The sequence below is a fragment of the Bos indicus genome, chromosome 4 (genome assembly GCF_029378745.1).
Source record: "Bos indicus isolate NIAB-ARS_2022 breed Sahiwal x Tharparkar chromosome 4, NIAB-ARS_B.indTharparkar_mat_pri_1.0, whole genome shotgun sequence".
Lineage (NCBI taxonomy): Eukaryota > Metazoa > Chordata > Mammalia > Artiodactyla > Bovidae > Bos > Bos indicus.
The window spans coordinates 2348427-2369278 of NC_091763.1; positions in this window are offsets into that span (position 1 = coordinate 2348427).

Here is a 20852-nt window from a genome sequence, read left to right on the forward strand (position 1 = left end):
ACATGCTCCAGATGCAGCTCTATACCCTGTGCCTATAGTTCTCTCCGATACAGACAAGCTAGCCTGGTTTCAGTTCCTAATATCCAATCTGCATTTCTTTAACTACTGCCATACATTTTGCTTGATGTTCCTTAAGTATTCTTTTCTTTCTGTCATCTTGCCACTGACCTCCTCAGGGGAGCCTTCCTGAATACCTTGGCCTGGGCAGATCCTTCAGATTGTCTCCCAGTGTTTCCAAAACTCAGTTTCTGTTCACTGGTACCAAATAGAAGTATGGAGACAGAGCTTTGGATGAAGTAGATAAGAGTTACTTTTACTGTTTTGAGAGGAAAAGTAGACCACAGTGGGTAAATGCCCCTGAGACTGAATGACACACTCTGGAGGGGGCAGTGAGAAGTCTTATTGTGTCCAAGGAGCAGGGCATGGTCAACTCATTGACATTCTCCTGACTGGTTGGTGGTTAGGTGATCGGGAGTCATCATCATTCTCCTGGTTCCAGGCAGTCTGGGGTATTTGTGCTTGTGGGAGGCATCTAGTTAACTTCTTCCACCTGGTGGGGATCTGCAAAATATCACACAGACATGGCTCAGAATATTATTCATAGTCTCTGAGGAAGAGCTAAATGTCCTTGACTTTGTTTAATGACTAAATATTATTTTGTCTTGGTTGATTGTTTTCCTTTTGTTCTATATTTTATCACATCCCTAATTAAATTTGCTCTTTGGTTAAAAGTTTTCTACAGATGAAAGGCAGGTGGAGGACATGGGTGGGGGGTTTATTCTCAGAAGGTCCTGTAGGCCCTTCTTGGTTACACCAGGATCCAACAATTATTCACTTGTGGTCATTGTGTGTATCTTCAGTTGGACTATAAGCAGAGTGAGGACAGAGACTGCCATGTTTTCTGTCAACCAATACCCACTTTCCCTAGTCCAATAACTTTCATTAACAGTAAATATGTAGTTAGACAAATTAATTATGAGACAATCCAAGTAAAAATAACAAAAAAAAATTAGAGATTTACATAATAAAATAAAACTGAACCATTCCCAAGATAGTCAAGTAGGAAATAATTGTGCAAATACAATAACATATAAAGCAGAAAGTCCCCAGTCAGAGTGAAACAGAGGTAACAGTTCATATTCTGGGCTGAACTCCTTTCATTGCATGACTGAGGGAAACAAGAATCTGTTTTATAGATTTTCCTCAGGCTACCCAATGCTGAGAGGACTGCTACACTCCACATATAGATTCTTAAATATATGATTAAGCTGACAGTAAATTAAGAAATCATTCTGGAAATCAGAAGCACATTAACCACATACATTCTTAGAGGGGGGTGGGAGTGAGTAGAGATGTTGTCTTAGAAGCCAGATGATTGTACAGTTTAGAGTTTATCTGGATGGGGAGTGATGGGAGATGGACTCAGAGTCTGTGTTTTGAAGAAGAGGGTCTGATCAGACACTCTTCATAAAACCAGAATCTCTGTGAGGCATATAAGAGAGTAACCTCCCAGGGTAAAATGGATAAAGCCCCTCTGATACATCACTTCCCTGCTCAAAGCCCTCCAGCATCTTTTCCATCTTATCCAGATAAAAATGTATACCCTCAAATGGACCCAACCCATATGATCTGGGCCACATCCAGAGACCCGTGTCACCTCCCACCTGAGTTTCCCCCACTCACCCTACTCCTCCACCCTGATCTGGCTTCCATGGAAAATATCAAGTTTATTCCCACCTCAGGCCTCAGGGCTCATACAATTCAATTTCTTCTCCTGGGAATATTTTTTTTCCTTTTTTTTTTTCTCATAATCCATTTGTTACACACAAATAACCAATACACACAAATAACCAATTTCAATATTTAATAGATAATTATCTAACTTGCCTTCAATATAAAATTATTAAAAGAAAAGACAAATAGAAAACATAGAGGAGAGTACTGTTCACAAGGTTCTCAAGGCAAGAATGCTGAGGTGGTTTGCCATTCCCTTCCCATTTTGTCAGAACTCTCCATTATGACCCACCCATCGTGGGTGGCCCAACACAGCATGGCTCATAGTTTCATTGATATGGCAAGGCTGTGGTCCATGTGATCAGTTTGGTTAGTTCCTATGACTGTGATTTTCATTCTGTCTGCCCACTTATGGATGAGAATGAGAGGCTTGTGCAAGCTTCCTGATGGGAGGGACATGGAAAAACTGACTAGTTTCAAATTGGGAAAGGAGTACACCAAGGCCGTAAATTGTCACCCTACTTATTTAACTTATATGCAGAGTACATCACACAAAATGCTGGGCTGAGTGAATCACAAGATGGAATCAAAATTGCTGGGAGAAATATCAATAATCTCAGGTAGGCAGATGACATCACCTTTATGGCAGAAAGTGAAAAGCCTCTTGATAAAGTTGAAAGAGAAGAGTGAAAAAGCTGGCTTACAACTCAACATTCCAAACACTAAGATCATGGCATCTGGTCCCATCATTTCATGGAGTTACAGTAATTTATTTTATTTGGTTCCAAAATCACTGTTGATGGTGATTGCAGCCATGAAATTAAAACATGTTTGCTCCTTGGAAGAAAAGCAATAACAAACCTAGACAACATATTAAAAAGCAGAGACATTACTTTACTACAAATGTCCATCTAGTCAAAGCTATGATTTTTCCTGAAGTCATGTATGGATGTGAGAGTTGGACGATAAAAAAGACTGAGCACTGAAGAATCGATGCCTTAAAACTGTGGTTCTGGAGAAGACTCTTGAGAGTCCCTTGGACAGCAAGGAGATCAAACCAGTCAATCCTAAAGGAAATCAAGCCTGACTATTGATTCAAAGGACTGATGCTGAAGCTGATGCTCCAATACTTTGACCACCTGATGTAAAGAACCAACTCATTGGAAAAGAGCCTGATGCTGGCAAAGATTGAAGGCAGGAGGAAAAGGGGCTGATAGAGGATGAGATGGTTGGATGACATCACCAATTCGATGGACATGAGTTTGTGCAAGGTCCAAGAGATAGTGAAGGACAGGGAAGCTTGGCATGCTGCAGTCCACAGGGTCACAAAGAGTCAGATATGACTGAGCAACTGAACAACAAGAGGAGAGTAATAGCACACAAATCACAGAATTGTGCCGACTAATATTCAAACAGCACTAGGAAATCTTGTGTAACATCAATCTGGATTCCCAATTGAAAATAGGTCTCTGGAATTGTGTCCACCCCATGGGTGAGACTTCAAATTGAAGTTTGGGGGTTCCTGCTTATAATGTGCGTCCATCCATGTTAACTTGCTTCATTTGTGTCTGACTATGGCAAATGAATGGACTCTAGCCTACTAGGCTTCTCTATCCATGGGATTCTTCAGGCAAAAATACTGGAGTAGGTGGCCATGCCCTCCTCCAGGGTATCTTACTGACCCAGGGATCGAACCTGCATCTCTTATAGCTCCTGCATTGGCAGGCAGATTTTTCACTACTAGTGTCACCTGGAAAGCCCATTTATAATCCCAGGCCTCAAACTGATAACATCATCATTTTACTAGAAAAAAAAAAAAATGCAGCTTTGTTTTCAGTTTAACCTTTTTACAGTGCTATTTGTTTTATTAATATCTTGCTAGCTATAGGGTTTTTGTTTTAAACCTCTGGCATGGTTGGCCAGACCTCTAGTGATTCAAGAATTCTATGCCTCACTCTTTATCTTATCTATAGAGTTGCCTGGATTACTGATAACAATTGGTGCACTCAGGAATAGGCACATAGTCAGGGCGGTGTCCTGGCAGGTAAGAAGCAAGGTTAGAGACCTGCTCTACTTTCTTGTCTCTGAAGCCTGAAGAAGACTTCCTCAATTTTAATTTTCCTAACATCTTCCATTAACTTCATCCTGGTATATGCTCAAATGTCTCTCTCAGACAAAATGTTCCTGAATACTCTATACAGAGTAACATACACAAACACCCTCCAGCATTTAAACCTGGTTCATTTTTCTTTAAGGTGCGTGTGTGTGTGTTAGTCAGTCAGTTGTGTTTGACTCTGTAACCACATGGACTATAGTCCACCGGGCTCCTCTGTCTATGGAATTTTCTAGGCAACAATACTAGAATGAGTTGCTATTCTCTTCTCCAAGGGATCTTCTTGACCCAGGGTTGAACTCAGGTCTCCTGTTTTGCAGGTAGATTCTTTACCATTTGAGTCACCAGGGAAGCCTTTTGCTTCATGGTGCATGTTATTATCTATTATAATGTCCCATGATACCATTATATTACATTCTACTGTGTTATATTAGTGCATTTATTACTCCTTCTAACTGGTACATGGTAGGAGCTCTTTCTTATATCTCCAATTACAATAAAGTATCTGGCAAACAGGTGGCACCTAATAAATATTTACTGGATGAAATGGATTTGATTCAATTGGATTGTATTTTGCTATAATGTATGGTAGGAGTCCAGTATTTTTTCCCTTCCAACAGAGCAAAACTGTTACTGTAGACCATGATTAAATTATCATATGCAAAACAATGGTTTCAAATGCTACTTATGAAAAGAAAATTTCATATATATTTTTGTCTGAAAGATATGTACAACTATCTGAATCATCTGTGCTCCCTATAAATGAGACAACAAGTTCAGCCTCATTTACCCTTTCTCCTAATTCCCGTTCTTTGATGTAAAATTAATTTTAATTTACCTTTGCATGCTCAATGCTTAGTCACTCAGTCATGTTCAATTCTTTGCCAAGTCCACTCACTTTAGCCCTCCAGGCTCCTCTGTCCATGGGATTTTCCAGGCAAGAATACTGTAATGAGCTGATTTCCTACTCCAGGGACTCTTCCTAACCCAGGGATCAAACCCTGTCTCCTGAATCTGCTACATTGACAGGCAGATTCTTTACCACTGTGCCACCTGAGAAGCCCAATTTACCTTTATGTTAATATAATAAATTTAATAATTAAAAATGATTTTCCTTTTCAGTTTAATGGTTAAAATTATGAAAGTATTTTATTAAAATCTCCACTAAACTGTCTTTGCATCCCATTTCTTCTTTGTGTTTCCTTTATGCTTCACATCAAATTATTTCCCTAGAAATAATTGAGAAATCCACCTTTAGCTAAATGGTCATTGATTCACAGTTTTTATCTTGGTCTCTTTTGATGTTCCCTTCATCCTTATTATTCTGCAATTCTGGGTTATATTTTTAAATTGAGTTTGGTTGTTAAGTACATTTTATTTCTCATATCTTATCTCTATATTGTCTCTGTTACTCTCTCAATTCCCCACTGCAGAGTTCTCCTGAGAAGGATGCCTGAACTGTCCAACTCTCCTCTATTCCCCTAAATGTCTCCTTCATATGTTATATATCTTTATATGCTTGAGATGCCTGTTGGATACTTACTACAGTTTCCAGCTCAATAGTATCAGTACTTTTGTCCAAATGATCATTGAACTTCTTGCTTTGAGACAGTTGAATTAGTTTTTTATTGGTGCTGTAAAAAAAAAAATATATATATATATATATATGTGTGTATATGTACATATATATATATATATATATATATATATATATATATATATCACATTTAGCCTGTTACAACAATATTGTTATTTTAAGTTTTGGAAGCCAGATGTCCAAAATTAGCTTCACATAGCCAAAGTCAAGGTAACTACAGGGACAGTTTCTTCTGGAGCCTTAAGGGGAAAATATTGACTTCCCTGGACTCCATAGGCCATTTGCATATCTATTGGTTCAGTGTCCTTCCTCCATGTCCTCAAAGATTAGGACATGGAAAATTTTGAGACAACATTGTTGGGGTGTAACTGAACAATATCAGATGAGCACCCTGTATAAAACTAGAAATTAATTAGGACTTTCTTCCTTTCTTTGTCTGTTAGAGAAATACTCAAAATGCCAAGTCATTTTAAGTTGAAACATTTTTTACGTACTTCATTTATTTTCTATTTAAAATTACATTAAGGTATACTTGGACTGCACAGAGATCAAACCAGTCCATTCTAAAAGAAATCAGTCCTGAATGTTCATTGCAAGGACTGATGTTGAAGCTGAAATGCCAATGCTTTGGCCACCTGATGCAAAGAACTGACTCATTTGAAAAGACCCTGATGTTGGGAAAGATTGAGGGCAGGAGGAGAAGGGGACAAAAGAGGATGAGATGGTTGGATGGCATCACTGACCCAATGGACATGAATTTGGGTAAACTCTTGGAGTTGGTGATGGACAGGGAGGCCTGGCCTGCTGCAGTCCATGGGGTCACAAAGAGTCAGACATGACTGAGCTACTGAACTGAACTGAATAATCAAAAGACTCACATAACTTTCTGACTCCTTATTGGTAAGATTTGTTTTCCCAAAAGTTTTCAAAGTCTGAGCACTGCTGAGGGATTCCCCCTCCTTCAAAGGAAGAGAAGCAGAAGAAGTTTGTCACTTGTCACACTGTGTATAATTGCTCATTGTTTCCCCTTAGAGTACAGTACATTGATGACCCTTGAAGAACCGTATTTCCAGTATTCATTCTTTTGGATGGCCCTTACCCATCTTGATCCTGGGCTTGGCCATCTGACTTACTCTGGCAGATTTGTTATTAGCAACAGTGATACAAGCAGAGGATTAACAGATTTTTATGAACTGAGGCTTATCTTCTCAGAACATCTCATCTTGGAGGTCAGGTGTAATCCTGTAAAGTAAGTAACTGGTGATTCTTTACTGAAAAGTGAGAGGCTCTGTATAGACACTCAATTGTATAGATGTACAATTTCACTCATTTCACATACTACCAAGGTTATGCTCAAAATCCTTCAAGCTAAGCTTCAGCAGTATGTGAACTGAGAACTTTCAGATGTACAAGCTTGATTTAGAAAAGGCAGAGGAACCAGAGATCAATTTTCCAAAATTTGTTGGATCATAGAGAATGCATGAGAGTTCCAGAAAAACATTGACTTCTTCTTCAAAGACTACACTAAAGCCTTTGACTTATATCATAAAATATTGTGAAAAACTCTTAAAGATATAGGAGTATCAAACCACTTTACCTGTCTCCTGAGAAACATGTACATGGCTCAGGAAACAAGAGAATCAAACATGGAACAACTGACTGGTTCAGAATTGAAAATGGAGTGCCACAAGGCTGTATATTGTTACCCTGCTTATTTAACTTCTGTGCAAAGTACATCATGCAAAATCCTGGACTGAATGAATCACAAGCTGGAATCAAGATTCCTGGGAAAAATATAAACAACCTCAGATACATAGATGATACCACTGTAAAGGAAGAAAGTGAAGAGGAACTAAAGAACATCCTCTTTATGAAGGTAAAAGAGGAAAGTAAAGAAGCTGGCTTGGAACTCATTATTAAAAAAAAAAAATACTAAGATATGGCATCTGGTCTCATCACTTCATGGCATAGATGGGGAAACAAAAATGGAAACAGTGACAGATTTTATTTTCTTGGGCTCCAAAATCACTGAGGACAGTGACTTCAGGCACAGAATTAAAAGATGTTTGCTCCTTGGAATGAAAGATATGAGAAACCTAGACAGTGTATTAAAAAGCAGAGACATCACTTTGCCAACAAAGGTCCATATATTCCAAGCTATGATTTTTCCAGCAGTCATGTATGGATGCAAGAACTGGACCATAAAGACGGCTGATATCTGAAGAATTGATGCTTTCCAATTATGGTGTTGAATAAGATTCTTGAGAGTCCCTTGGGCTATAAGGAGGTGAAATTAATCAGTCTTATAGGAATTCAACCCTGATTATTCATTGGAAGGATTATTGCTGAAAATGAAGGGCCAATATCTGATGCGAAGGGTCGACTCATTGGAAAACCCCTGATGCTGGGAAAAACTTGAAGACAAGAGGAGAAAAGGGCAGCACAGGATAAGATTGTTGGATAGCATCACCAACTCAATGGATATAATTTTGAATAAACTCTGGGAGGCAGCAGAAGACAGGGAAGCCTGGTGTGTTACAGTCCATGGGGAAACAAAGATTTAGATATGACTTAGCAGCTGCATAACAACAATAGCATCAATGTATAGACAAATCTTGGACTTGATATATCTTCTTGGAAGTTCTACTCTTCCCTGAGCTCCTAGCTGAATGTAAATGTCAATACCACTGGGTTGCAAGAAACAATAGGTCATTGTTTTATGCCACTGAGTACTGAAAATGTATGGTTTGCAGCAGCAGAAGGACACCCTGGCAGCATTATATTCAATGATATTTTTCTCAGTGCATTGTGAAGCAAGCCCAAGCACGAACTAAGGAATGAGGTTCGTGACATTGTACGGGAGACTGGGATTGAGACCATTCCCATAGAAAAGAAATGCAAAAAAGCAAAATGTCTGTCTGGGGAGGCCTTACAAATAGCTGTGAAAAGAAGAGAAGCTAAAAGCAAAGGAGAAAAGGAAAGATATAAACATCTGAATGCAGAGTTCCAAAAAATAGCAAGAAGAGATAAGAAAGCTTTCTTCAGCGATCAATGCAAAGAAAGAGAGGAAAACAACAGAATGGGAAAGACTAGGGATCTCCTCAAGAAAATCAGAGATACCAAAGGAACATTTCATGCAAAAATGAGCTTGATAAAGGACAGAAATGGTATGGACCTAACGGAAACAGAAGATATTAAGAAGAGGTGGCAGAAATACACAGAAGAACTGTACAAAAAAGATCTTCGCGACCCAGAGAACCACGATGGTGTGATCACTGACCTAAAGCCAGACATCCTGGAATTTGAAGTCAAGTGGGCCTTAGAAAGCATCACTATGAGCAAAGCTAGTGGAGGTGATGGTATTCCAGTTGAGCTATTTCAAATTCTGAAAGATGATGCCGTGAAAGTGCTGCACTCAATATGCCAGCAAATTTGGAAAACTCAGCACTGGCCACAAGACTGGAAAAGGTCAGTTTTCATTCCAATCCCAAAGAAAAGTAATGCCAAAGAATGCTCAAACTACCACACAATTGCACTCATCTCACACGCTTGTAAAGTAATGCTCAAAATTCTCCAAGCCAGGCTTCAGCAATACGTGAACTCTGAACTTCCAGATGTTCAAGCTGGTTTTAGAAAAGGCAGAGGAACCAGAGATCAAATTGCCAACATCCTCTGGATCATCGAAAAAGCAAGAGAGTTCCAGAAAAACATCTATTTCTGCTTTATTGACTATGCCAAAGGCTTTGACTGTGTGGATCACAATAAACTGTGGAAAATTCTGAAAGAGATGGGAATACCAGACCACCTGATCTGCCTATTGAGAAATTTGTATGCAGGTCAGGAAGCAACAGTTAGAACTGGACATGGAACAACAGACTGGTTCCAAATAGGAAAAGGAGTAAGTCAAGGCTGTATATTGTCACCCTGCTTATTTAACTTATATGCAGAGTACATCATGAGAAACGCTGGACTGGAAGAAACACAAGCTGGAATCAAGATTCCTGGAAGAAATATCAATAACCTCAGATATGCAGATGACACCACCCTTATGGCAGAAAGTGAAGAGGAACTAAAAAGCCTCTTGATGAAAGTGAAAGTGGAGAGTGAAAAAGTTGGCTTAAAGCTCAACATTCAGAAAACGAAGATCATGGCATCCAGTCCCATCACTTCATGGGAAATAGATGGGGAAACAGTGAAAAAAGTGTCAGACTTTATTTTTCTGGGCTCCCAAATCACTACAGATGGTGACTGCAGCCATGAAATTAGAAGATGCTTACTCCTTGGAAGGAAAGTTATGACCAACCTAGATAGCATATTCAAAAGCAGAGACATTACTTTGCCAACAAATATTTGTCTAGTCAAGGCTATGGTTTTTCCTGTGGTCATGCATGGATGTGAGAGTTGGACTGTGAAGAAGGCTGAGCACCGAAGAATTGATGCTTTTGAACTGTGGTGTTGGAGAAGACTCTTGAGAGTCCCTTGGACTGCAAGGAGATCCAACCAGTCCATTCTGAAGGAGATCAGCCCTGGGATTTCTTTGGAAGGAGTGATGCTATAGCTGAAACTCCAGTACTTTGGCCACCTCATGCGGAGAGTTGATTCATTGGAAAAGACTCTGATGCTGGGAGGGATTGGGGGCAGGAGAAGAAGGGGACGACAGAGGATGAGATGGCTGGATGGCATCACTTACTCGATGGATGTGGGTCTGGGTGAACTCCGGGAGTTCCTGATGGACAGGGAGGCCCGGCATGCTGCGATTCATGGGGTCGCAAAGAGTCAGACATGACTGAGCGACTGATCTCATCTGATCTGATACATGACAAAAATGTTCATGTCAGTTGAAGTAAACAAACAGACCATAGAAGATCTCATATTTTAATTTCCTCTCTTTTCATATTTACAGAAATCATCTCATGTAATTAGGATTTGTTTAAGCTTCTATATGCGATGTACTCCCAGAATCTCTTTGCATTTCACAAGTCAAATAGATGAACTTTTGCTCTTCTATGTGGAGTTGTTCTCCGGTAGAAAATTTCACCCCTTGATTTTCTTCTCCCAATTGAGTATAAATGGGTGTAATTCTCTTTATGTTACAGGAACCCTTCTGTCCTTCAGCTTTGAAAGATTAATGAAAGCAAAGCATGTTTCCTTCAGGCTCAGCAACCAAATAATTAAGTCAAATATTGACATTTGTTCTAGAAATAAAGAGCTAAGTTTCTAGGAATGGGTGTTTTCATGCTTACACCTGAGAGATCTCCGTTCAAGGTGTTGAATGTGCTTTTAATTGATATTGTTGACTGTTACATGTAATATCCAATTCTATTGCCTCCTCCTCTTAGATTAACATACCCTACAGTGCAAACTGAGAGATTTCCATGTCAATAGTGCCAGATTAACATGACCTGAAAGTAAAATAGCACATCACTCCTATTGAGTCAGGGATCATCCTCAACCCCTATGCACTCTTTCATTAAACCAATAAGACAGAACTGTTATCTTGTCATTCACAGCCTTTTCAGGAGCAGTAATAATAAGCATAGTGGGTTTAATTAAGTTGACTAAACCTACTTGACCCAGTGTTACACTTGTTCATTATTTACCCACATCAGTGTAGGGAGCCAAGTTGGCACTCACCTCAAAGCAAAGCCAGATAATTTCATAGGACCTGCTGTGCATAGGAGTCTAAGGCTCTTGGGTTAAGCAATGAAAATGAACTCATTATATCTCATGTACTGACACACAGGCAGCTTCATTAAAGAACAGAGTAATGGTTGCAAATCTGAGTTCTTAATCATAGCACCTGCATCAGTTCCCAGGTCTGCTGCTTCAGACCAGAAACTTTGAGAAAGTCACTTAACGTCCCTGTGTGTAAGTTTCTGAACTTCTAAAGAGGTATAATAGAAAATATTTTATAATACTACCATAAGTACTAAGTATTTTCATAAAGTGTTACATAAAGCATTCAATAAGTACCTGCATTTAGGTACCCACTATATGTTATGCATTATCATTCCTTTTATAGCATTACTATTAGCATTAATTTAATCATGTGGAAGAATAAAAGTGAACATAGACTATCTCCTAATGAAGTTTCTCTAGTCCTGGTCTTGCCCAGACCAGCTAAGCATTATCTGATGTCCAAGTTGTATGATTTTGAACTATAATTTTGAATTTCAAGCCACTCACATTCACTGGTTGGGGAAATTCTGTGAAAATGATGTTAATAACAGTAATATGATGAGGATGAATAGGATAGGAGGGCTATATTGGAAAGGAAAAGTAAAGTTTTATTGTTGTTGTTGTTTTTAATTTCAAGTGATTGAGTGGACTTACTCCTGTCACTATTTAATATGTAGTCCATATTATCATAGGCCTCTGTGGCTTCTAAAGGATAGAGAACATATAAATTCTGATGTCTTTGAAACATATTATTCATAAAGAAAATGAACATCCCTTTTACAAGTTTCCTTGAGTTGCCACAAAAAAGTACTATAAACTAGTGACTTAAAACCATTTAAGTAGAAAATAATCCTCTCACAGTTTCAGAGCCTAAACAAAAAGCCAAGGTAACAACAGGTCTAAAGTCTCTTGATGTTCTCAGAGAAAATCTGACCAAGACTTTTAGTTTCTGTATCACTAGCAACCCTTGATGCACTTCACTCTCATGTCTCTGACTCTGCCATCACCAGGTATTCTCCCTTGGTCTCTGTGTCTTCACATGGCCATCTTCTTAGAAGGCCCACCAGTCATGTGGGATTAGGGTCCACCCTACTGCAGTAGGACCTAAACTTAAGTAATTACATCTGCAACAACACTGTTTAAATAAAAGATCACATTTCTAAGATATGGGTTAGAATTTCAATCTATCTTTTTAAAAGGACACAATATCACTCATAACACCTGTCTAGAAGGGAGAAGAGGAATTCTTGGTCCCAACTGAACAAGAAAAAAATTCCTGACAATTTTGCATCTATACATGGCAGATTTTATAAGCCATGTTAGGCAGATTGATGGCAGGAAACTCCATGTGCTTTCCACCTCACAGAATGTCCAATGTGTCTAGCAAAAGATATAAAATATGAAACAGATAACCTGTACTTCCTCCAACTCAATGTTTTTTTATGTTTGTGCAGTTCTCTTGGAATCAAGCCATGTTTTTAGATTCTCAGATGGTGGAGTAGAGGAGTCCCACAACTTGACATTTGGTATGTCTTTTTTTTTTTTTTAAAGTGCCTTGCAAAAAATACTGTATTTTAAGTATGTGTACCCTATGTAAAGTATATGTACTCTGTATAAAATATACATTGCTCACCCTTATATCATAGTATGACTATACTGAGCATTCATTGCTAGCCATTTAATAACAGCCTCTTTTGCTGCTGTTGCTGCTGCTGTTGCTGCTAAGTCGCTTCAGTCATGTCCAACTCTGTTCGACCCCATAGACCACAGCCCACCAGGCTCCTCTGTCCACAGGATTCTCTAGGCAAGAATACTGGAGTGGGTTGCCATTTCCTTCTCCAAACAGCCTCTTTCACAGTCTGCTAATTTGGGGGAATATAATTAAGAAATAACTTCACTGTGAATTTGGAGCACTATTGTGACCTGGATATAGACAGGTACATGGAAATTCTCTGTCTTAAAGAGTTTTCCTACATACATCCAATTTAGGGTAAATTTCCATGCCTCTTGTTCATAAAAACAAAGTTTATTCATTTCTTGGGGATGTTCTTACATTTTCCCCCTATCAGTTCAGTCTTAATTAGACTATAATTAAGCTATAGTCCTTCTTTTATCTTTCAATAACATTCCTTTGTAAGTCATATTGTTCCAATCACATTTGATTATACACTGAAACCAGAACAAAGATCCTCAGTGAACTTCAGAAATTTTCTTAATCATTTGTTAATTAGCGATGATAGCCTTATTTCTGAAATTTCTCATTTATCATGGCACAACTATTGAACAGTGTGATATAATTCTTAAAGTTTAAATACATTTTAGCAAAGACTTATTAAGGAAAAAGCAGAGTCTGACCTCTCTGTCTTGGCAGTGACGAGTGTCCCAGGCCCCAAACACAACATCCCTGTTGGTTTTTTCCTCTAGTAATAAAAGCTTATTCTACCCTTCTAACTTCCTCCTGTCAAAGATAGCAAATACTACTTAAGTTACATTTTACACATTCATCTGTCTCTTTCATTTAAATATGACTTATACAACAAAAGAAAGACATACGTTTCTTAACAACCATATTCTGAAGTTCTTTTCAGTAATCACAAGTATTGCCAAAATCATTACATTTAATTCAGCTTTCTTGTAACTAGTCTTATTTTACAGTTGTAACATGTTGTGCTCCTAACTCCAAATCCCAAGATGTGTAACATTGAACTATTTATGACATTAAAACAATTCCAGGTATAACTCCATAGTTGACTGATAGTTGTACATTTTAGACTAGTATGTGTATTTTACTCAAATCTTGCCCCTAGAAGTTTTCTTCTATAAGGGAAAATTTAACAATTCCTTTTGATTTTGGAGCAGCTTTCAGAGCACACCATATTTAAAAAATAAAATGTGAATAAAATGTGTGAAACACACACATTTTTAAAAAATAAATAAAAATAATTACATTATTGTCAATGACTTATCAGAGACTTATCATGAGAGAAGCACTTTTTATTCACAAGAAGTAAACTTCACATTTACTCAAGAGATTTTTTTTTTCTATCCAACATCCAATCTTTTTATTTATGTAAGCAAGACAATATTTTTGTCAAGGTTATTTAAAATTCAGTTATCATTTACTACCACATACTTCTAATTAAAATAAATTAGACAAGCAATTTTATTTCCAACAAGGAAAACTATTACATCTGCGAAGTCAAATGTGAGAATTTAATATTAAATATAGAACTGTAAATAAACGTATTGAAATAAAAGATTACTTGCAAAACTCTGGAGTCAGGAGAGCCAAAAGATCATGCATTTAACTACAAGTCATCTTGAATAATGTTTGTTAGTGATATGCTTGTGATCAAAGCTAATTTTTTTCTGTGAGGGTATCCAAAATGCTCCAGTCATTCTTGGTTGAGAATAGCAATCATCATCCATCTCAACTTCACTGACAATGCTACTAGAAATAAAGGGAAAGTATGTGTGCTTACTATGTTCCTTTTTTTAAGATTTTTAAGAACCAGGTGTCTCACAACTTTATTGTGTAAATTAACTATGGCTACTTTTTGATTAGGGTAAAGAATTCTCCTGCGATCCAGGAGATGGGTCAGAAGCCGTGAATTTCATCCCTGGGTTGGGAAGATCCCCTGCAGAAGGAAATGGAAACCAATCCAGTATACTTGCCTGGGAAATCCCGTGGACAGAGGAGCCTGGTGGGGTGGCATAGAGTCAGACACAACTGAGTGACTGAGCATACCCTCCCACCCACACATCTATGGTCACACAAGAATTCCCTCAAACTTGGTGGTGTAATGCTGGGAAATTAACCGGACTGTACCAGTTGGACTCTCTTGCCCCATATTCTCATGCCCTCTTGCCCCATCTGTAAACTATGACTGCATGGCTGAGATTGCTTATGGCACTGTGCATGTGTAACAGGAGGTACTCACTTGGGCTACTTTATGAGGCATGCAGGTATAAGCTTCACCTGGGAAAACCCTGAGGGTTTGTGTGCAGTTATGTTTTGTTATATTATGTCTGCTGCTATGGCTGCTATGCCAGTCAGGAGAGAATAAACGTGTCTGCAGTTCCTACAGTTCCTCGAGTCTTCTTCCAGCCTCTTAGTTCATGGTTTGCCTACTCTGGGTTCCACAAAGAGTGCCTCAGTGATATACAGCAAGACAATTGGTGTAATGAACAGGATCAACAAGACACTTAAAATGCAATTTTTTTTTTTTTTTTTAATCACATTGTACTGTCAGGATTCTGGACACAGCTTAGCATGGTCTCACAAACATATCAGCCAGGCTGCATCTCACAAGGAGATTCCAGGGGTGACAGGGAAAAGAAGACCTTCAGTGCGCCTCTCAGAATGTTGATGGAATTAATTTTCCTGGCAGTGTTAAAGATGATTGCACACATCCCTGCTGGCTGTCAGCTGAAAGCTGCCCCCAGATCTTGGATGCTAGTTCATCACCATGGGTCTTCCAGCATAGCCACTTACTTCCACAAAGTCAATAGAGAAAGAGATTGTCTAGGGAGTCAACTGTCTGGCAGATTTTCAGAACATGATATAATCGTGGATGTGAAATCTCATTCATTTGCTATGTTCTTTTGGTGATAAGCAAGTCAGAGGTCCCTCTAACACTCAGGAGGAGGGAAGGATACAGAGGTGTAAATGCCAGGGATGGGGATCACAGGGGTAGGTAAGTGCACTCTATAGTTTGGTCACCACACCTATCAGGTAAATGAATGCACCAGAATATTACATACTTTAGGGAGTGGTCAAACATCAAAAGACTTATATTCGCCAAACCCATGATTAGTTAGTAGATTCCTTTTATGAGAAATTTGAAGAAACAGTTCAGAAGTCAATGAGACAAACATCTATCAAAAGGTTTTCCAAAACAAACCCTCTCTTTGGTATTTGAGTTATATTAACCACATTGATTATATTCTTTGCAGCCAAAGATGGAGGAGCTCTATACAGTCAACAAAAGCAAGACCAGGAGCTGACTGTGGCTCACATCATGGACTCCTTATTGACAAATTCAGACTTAAATTGAAGAAAGTGGGGAAAACCACTAGACCATTCAGGTATGACCTAAATCAAATCCCTTATGATTATACAGTGGAAGTGAGAAATAGATTTAAGGGACTAGATCTGATAGATAGTGTGCCTTATGAACTATGGATGGAGGTTTGTGATATTGACCAGGAGACAGGGATCAAGGCCATCCCCATGGAAAAGAAATGCAAAAAAGCAATATGGCTGTCTGGGGAGGCCTTACAAATAGCTGTGAAAAGAAGAGAAGTGAAAAGCAAAGGAGAAAAGGAAAGATATAAGCATCTGAATGCAGAGTTCCAAAGAAAAGCAAGGAGAGATAAGAAAGACTTCCTCAGTGATCAATGCAAAGAAATAGAGGAAAACAACAGAATGGGAAAGACTAGAGATCTCTTCAAGAAAATCAGAGATACCAAGGTAACATTTCATGCAAAGATGGGCTCGATAAAGGACAGAAATGGCATAGACCTAACAGAAGCAGAAGATATTAAGAAGAGGTAGCAAGAACACACAGAAGAACTGTACAAAAAAGATCTTCAGGACCCAGATAATCACGATGGTGTGATCACTGACCTAGAGCCAGACATCCTGGAATGTGAAGTTAAGTGGGCCTTAGAAAGCACCAGGACGAACAAAGCTAGTAGAGGTTATGGAATTCCAGTTGAGCTATTTCAAATCGTGAAAGATGATGCTGTGAAAGTGCTGCACTCAACATGCCAGCAAATTTGGAAAACTCAGCACTGGCCACAGAACTGGAAAAGGTCAGTTTTCATTCCAATCCCAAAGAAAGGTAATGCCAAAGAATGCTCAAACTACCACACAATTGCACCCATCTCACACATTGTAAAGTAATGCTCAAAATTCTCCAAGCCAGGCTTCAGCAATACATGAGCTGTGAACTTCCAGATGTTCACACTGGTTTTAGAAAAGGTAGAGGAACCAAGGATCAAATTGCCAACATCCACTGGATCATTGAAAAAGCAAGAGAGTTCCAGGAAAACATCCATTTCTGCTTTACTGACTATGCCAAAGCCTTTGACTGTGTGGATCACAATAAACTGTGGAAAATTCTGAAAGTAATGGGAATACCAGACCACCTGATCTGCCTCTTGAGAAACCTATATGCAGGTCAAGAAGCAACAGTTAGAACTCGACATGGAATGATAGGTTCCAAATAGGAAAAATATCAAATATCAAGGCTATATACTGTCACCCTGCTTATTTAACTTATATGCAGAGTACATCATGAGAAACGCTGGGAAGAAGCACAAGCTGGAATCAAGATTGCTGGGAGAAATATCAATAACCTCAGATATGTAGATGACACCACCCTTATGGCAGAAAGTGAAGAGGAACTAAAAAGCCTCTTGATGAAAGTGAAAGAAGAGAGTGAAAGAGTTGGCTTAAAGCTCAACATTCAGAAAATGAAGATCATGGCATCTGGTCCCATCACTTCATGGGAAATAGATGGGGAAACAGTGGAAACAGTGTCAAACTTTTATATTGGGCTCCAAAATCACTGCAGATGGTGACTGCAGCCATGAAGTTAAAAGACGCTTACTCCTTGGAAGGAAAGTTATGACCAACCTAGATAGCATATTCAAAAGCAGAGACATTACTTTGCCAACAAAGGTCCGTCTAATCAAGGCTATGGTTTTTCCTGTGGTCATGTATGGATATGAGAGTTGGACTGTGAAGAAAGCTGAGGGCTGAAGATTTGCTGCTTTTGAACTGTGATGTTGGAGAAGGCTCTTGAGAGTCCCTTGGACTGCAAGGAGATCCAATCAGTCCATCCTAAAGGAGATCAGTCCTGGGTGTTCATTGGAAGGACTGATGCTGAAGCTGATACTCCAATACTTTGGCCACCTCATGCAAAGAGTTGACTCATTGGAAAACACCGTGATGCTGGGAGGGATTGGGGGCAGGAGGAGAAGGGGACAACAGAGGATGAGATGGCTGGATGGCATCACTGACTCGATTGACGTGAGTCTCAGTGAACTCCGGGAGTTGGTGATGGACAGGGAGGCCTGGCGTGCTGTGATTCATGGAGTCACGAAGTCAGACACGACTGAGCGACTGAACTGAACTGAACTGAATATACCTCCACTTAACTCCTCAGATTTGTATTACTGATGTCTGAATTTGCCTTCAAATATTGCCTTTGAAAGTGTGTTAGTTGGTTAGTCATGTCCAGTTCTTTGCAACTCCATTGACAGTAGACCACCAGGCTCTTCTGTCCATGGAATATTCCAGGTAAGAATCCTGGAGTGGGTAGCCATTACTTTCTCCAGTTATCTTCCCAACCCAGGGATCGAACCTGGGTCTCCTGCGTTGCAGAGAGATTCTTTACATCTGAGACTCCAGGGAAGTGCTTTGAGCAAAACTAGGAAATCACTTTTACCAGTGTCTTTGTCCCAGACACACCACCATTTCCCTGTTTTTTTTTTGTTTTTTTTTTTTTTTTAATTGCTTTACTCCAAACTGCCAAGACGGATGAAAACAAGGGTATGCAAGTACACTTTTTATTTTCATGCTTGGAACAGTGTACCCTTGTGCATGTACCCTTGTCCTTTAAAAGGTCACACAAGATATAAAGGGAGTGTTTTCACTGTACAGGATAAACACTCTCATGCATCTTACACTTTTGTCTATCCACTTTCTACACATTACATACCTTCTGTTAAAGAACTGAGGAGTCCTCACTGCTCTCTGTGCCTGTGTGGCTAGCTAGCAGAATGGTCTGGGCTTCGGGTTCAAATAAGGGCTTGTCTAAGCATCTTCTAATTATTCAATTTAATGAGCTTCTAATTTAAAAATCAATATTTTAATTTCCTGTGTCCCTCTTTTTTTTTTTGCTATATGTGTCTCTTGACTCATATCCTCTTACATTTATTTTTACAATTTCTTGTCTTTGCTCCATCTCTTTTAGAACTCTTTTCCCAGTCATCTTTGGGAAAGATTTTGAGCTTGCCTGGGCACTGAATGAGGGAGGCCACTTCATGATTGGCAAATAAAATAGCTATGAAGAGCACCCTTATTTTATGGTTTCTGGGCACAGAGTGATAGCGTGACCACCCATCTTTTTTAAGGATTTGGAAAAACGTGTGAGTAAAGGGATGTGTGACATTTGTTGATGATACTCCTGTAACTGATATGTTTCTAAGACCGAATGTATAGAGAGAGAGCTTCCCAAAAAGATCCCTAAAATGTAGCACCAAATGCAGAGCAGAATCCCCCCTGGAGGCTGTGGATGGAGAAAGCAGTGCTAACCTCCAGCTGTGAGCTGGCATAAACCCTGTGCTTTTGATCAGTAAAGGTGTGTCCCTTGTCTAGGGTCACTGCTCTGACAAGAGGGCTGTGTCTGCTGCTAGGCCTCTGCACAGAAGAAGATTGGCAGGCATACTTGTGCATTTTTAATGTATGTATTTTAAAATATTTTTCTGGCTTCAGAACAAAATATATTTTGCTGAATTTGCATATTTTTCACAGCTTAATTTTTCTAACATATTGAAATCTTAGTTTACAATTTTATTGCAATTAGAATCTGCTCTGGTGTGCGTGTGTGTTTCTGATGCATTTCAAACCTTTTTCTAGGCTCAGACCTCGCTGGCCCTCTCCCCACCAATATTCCCAGTCAACATCAGGGCTTCACTGAAGCCACAGGGTTCAAGTGATGGAGTCAAAAATCACTGGGCAATGGTACAAATTTTGACTTCATTCTTAGTTGTTATTTCTCCTCCCTCTTTCCATCACAGACAATGGCTGTATAAGTCTAGTTAATGGTCCTTGAAGCAGAAACTTCTGCTGTGTAAACTGAAGGAGTTGGGAGGTAAATAGAGCTTTTTTCATAGGATCCTTCTTTATATCAACTGTAATTATCTGAATTTTCTTCAAGTTTATTGAGATATATTTGACATACAGTACTGTATAAATGTAATGTGTACAGCATAATGATTTGATTTACATACATCATGGAATGATTATCACAAAAGGTTAGTGAACATTCATTGTCTCATACAGATACAATATCAAAGAAATAGAAAAAATTATCTTGTGATGAGAATCTTAGGATTTACTCTCTTAGCCACTTCCTTATATATTATACAGCAATGTTAACCTGAGTCATCATGTTGTACACTACTTTCAAAGTATATATCTTATAACTGGAGCTGTGTACCTTTTGACCACGTTCATCTAATTCTCCCCACCCCAAATCCCTGCCTCTGGTAGCAACAGATCAGATCTCTTTTTCTATGTGTTTGTTTGTTGTTGAAGTATTGTTGACCTATAACAATGTTAGTCCTTGGTATACACATGGTGCTTCCATGCAGGTGTGCATGCTAGGTCACTTCAGTCGTGTTTGACTGTGTGACCCTATCGACTGGAACCCTCCAGGCTCCTCTGCCTATGGGATTCTCAAAGGCAAGAATATTGGTGTGGGGTGCCATTTCCTACTCCAGGATATCTTCCCAATCCAGGGATCAAACATGTATCTCTTATGTCTTCTACATTGATAGGCAGATCCTTTACCATTATTGCCACGTGGGAAGCCCAGTGATTCCATATTTCTACACATTTCAGAATGATCACCATGATCATCACTAGTTGTCATCTGTCAACAGGAAAGATCGCTGAGGAAGGCATTCTTATCTTTCCTTGCTATTCTTTAGAAC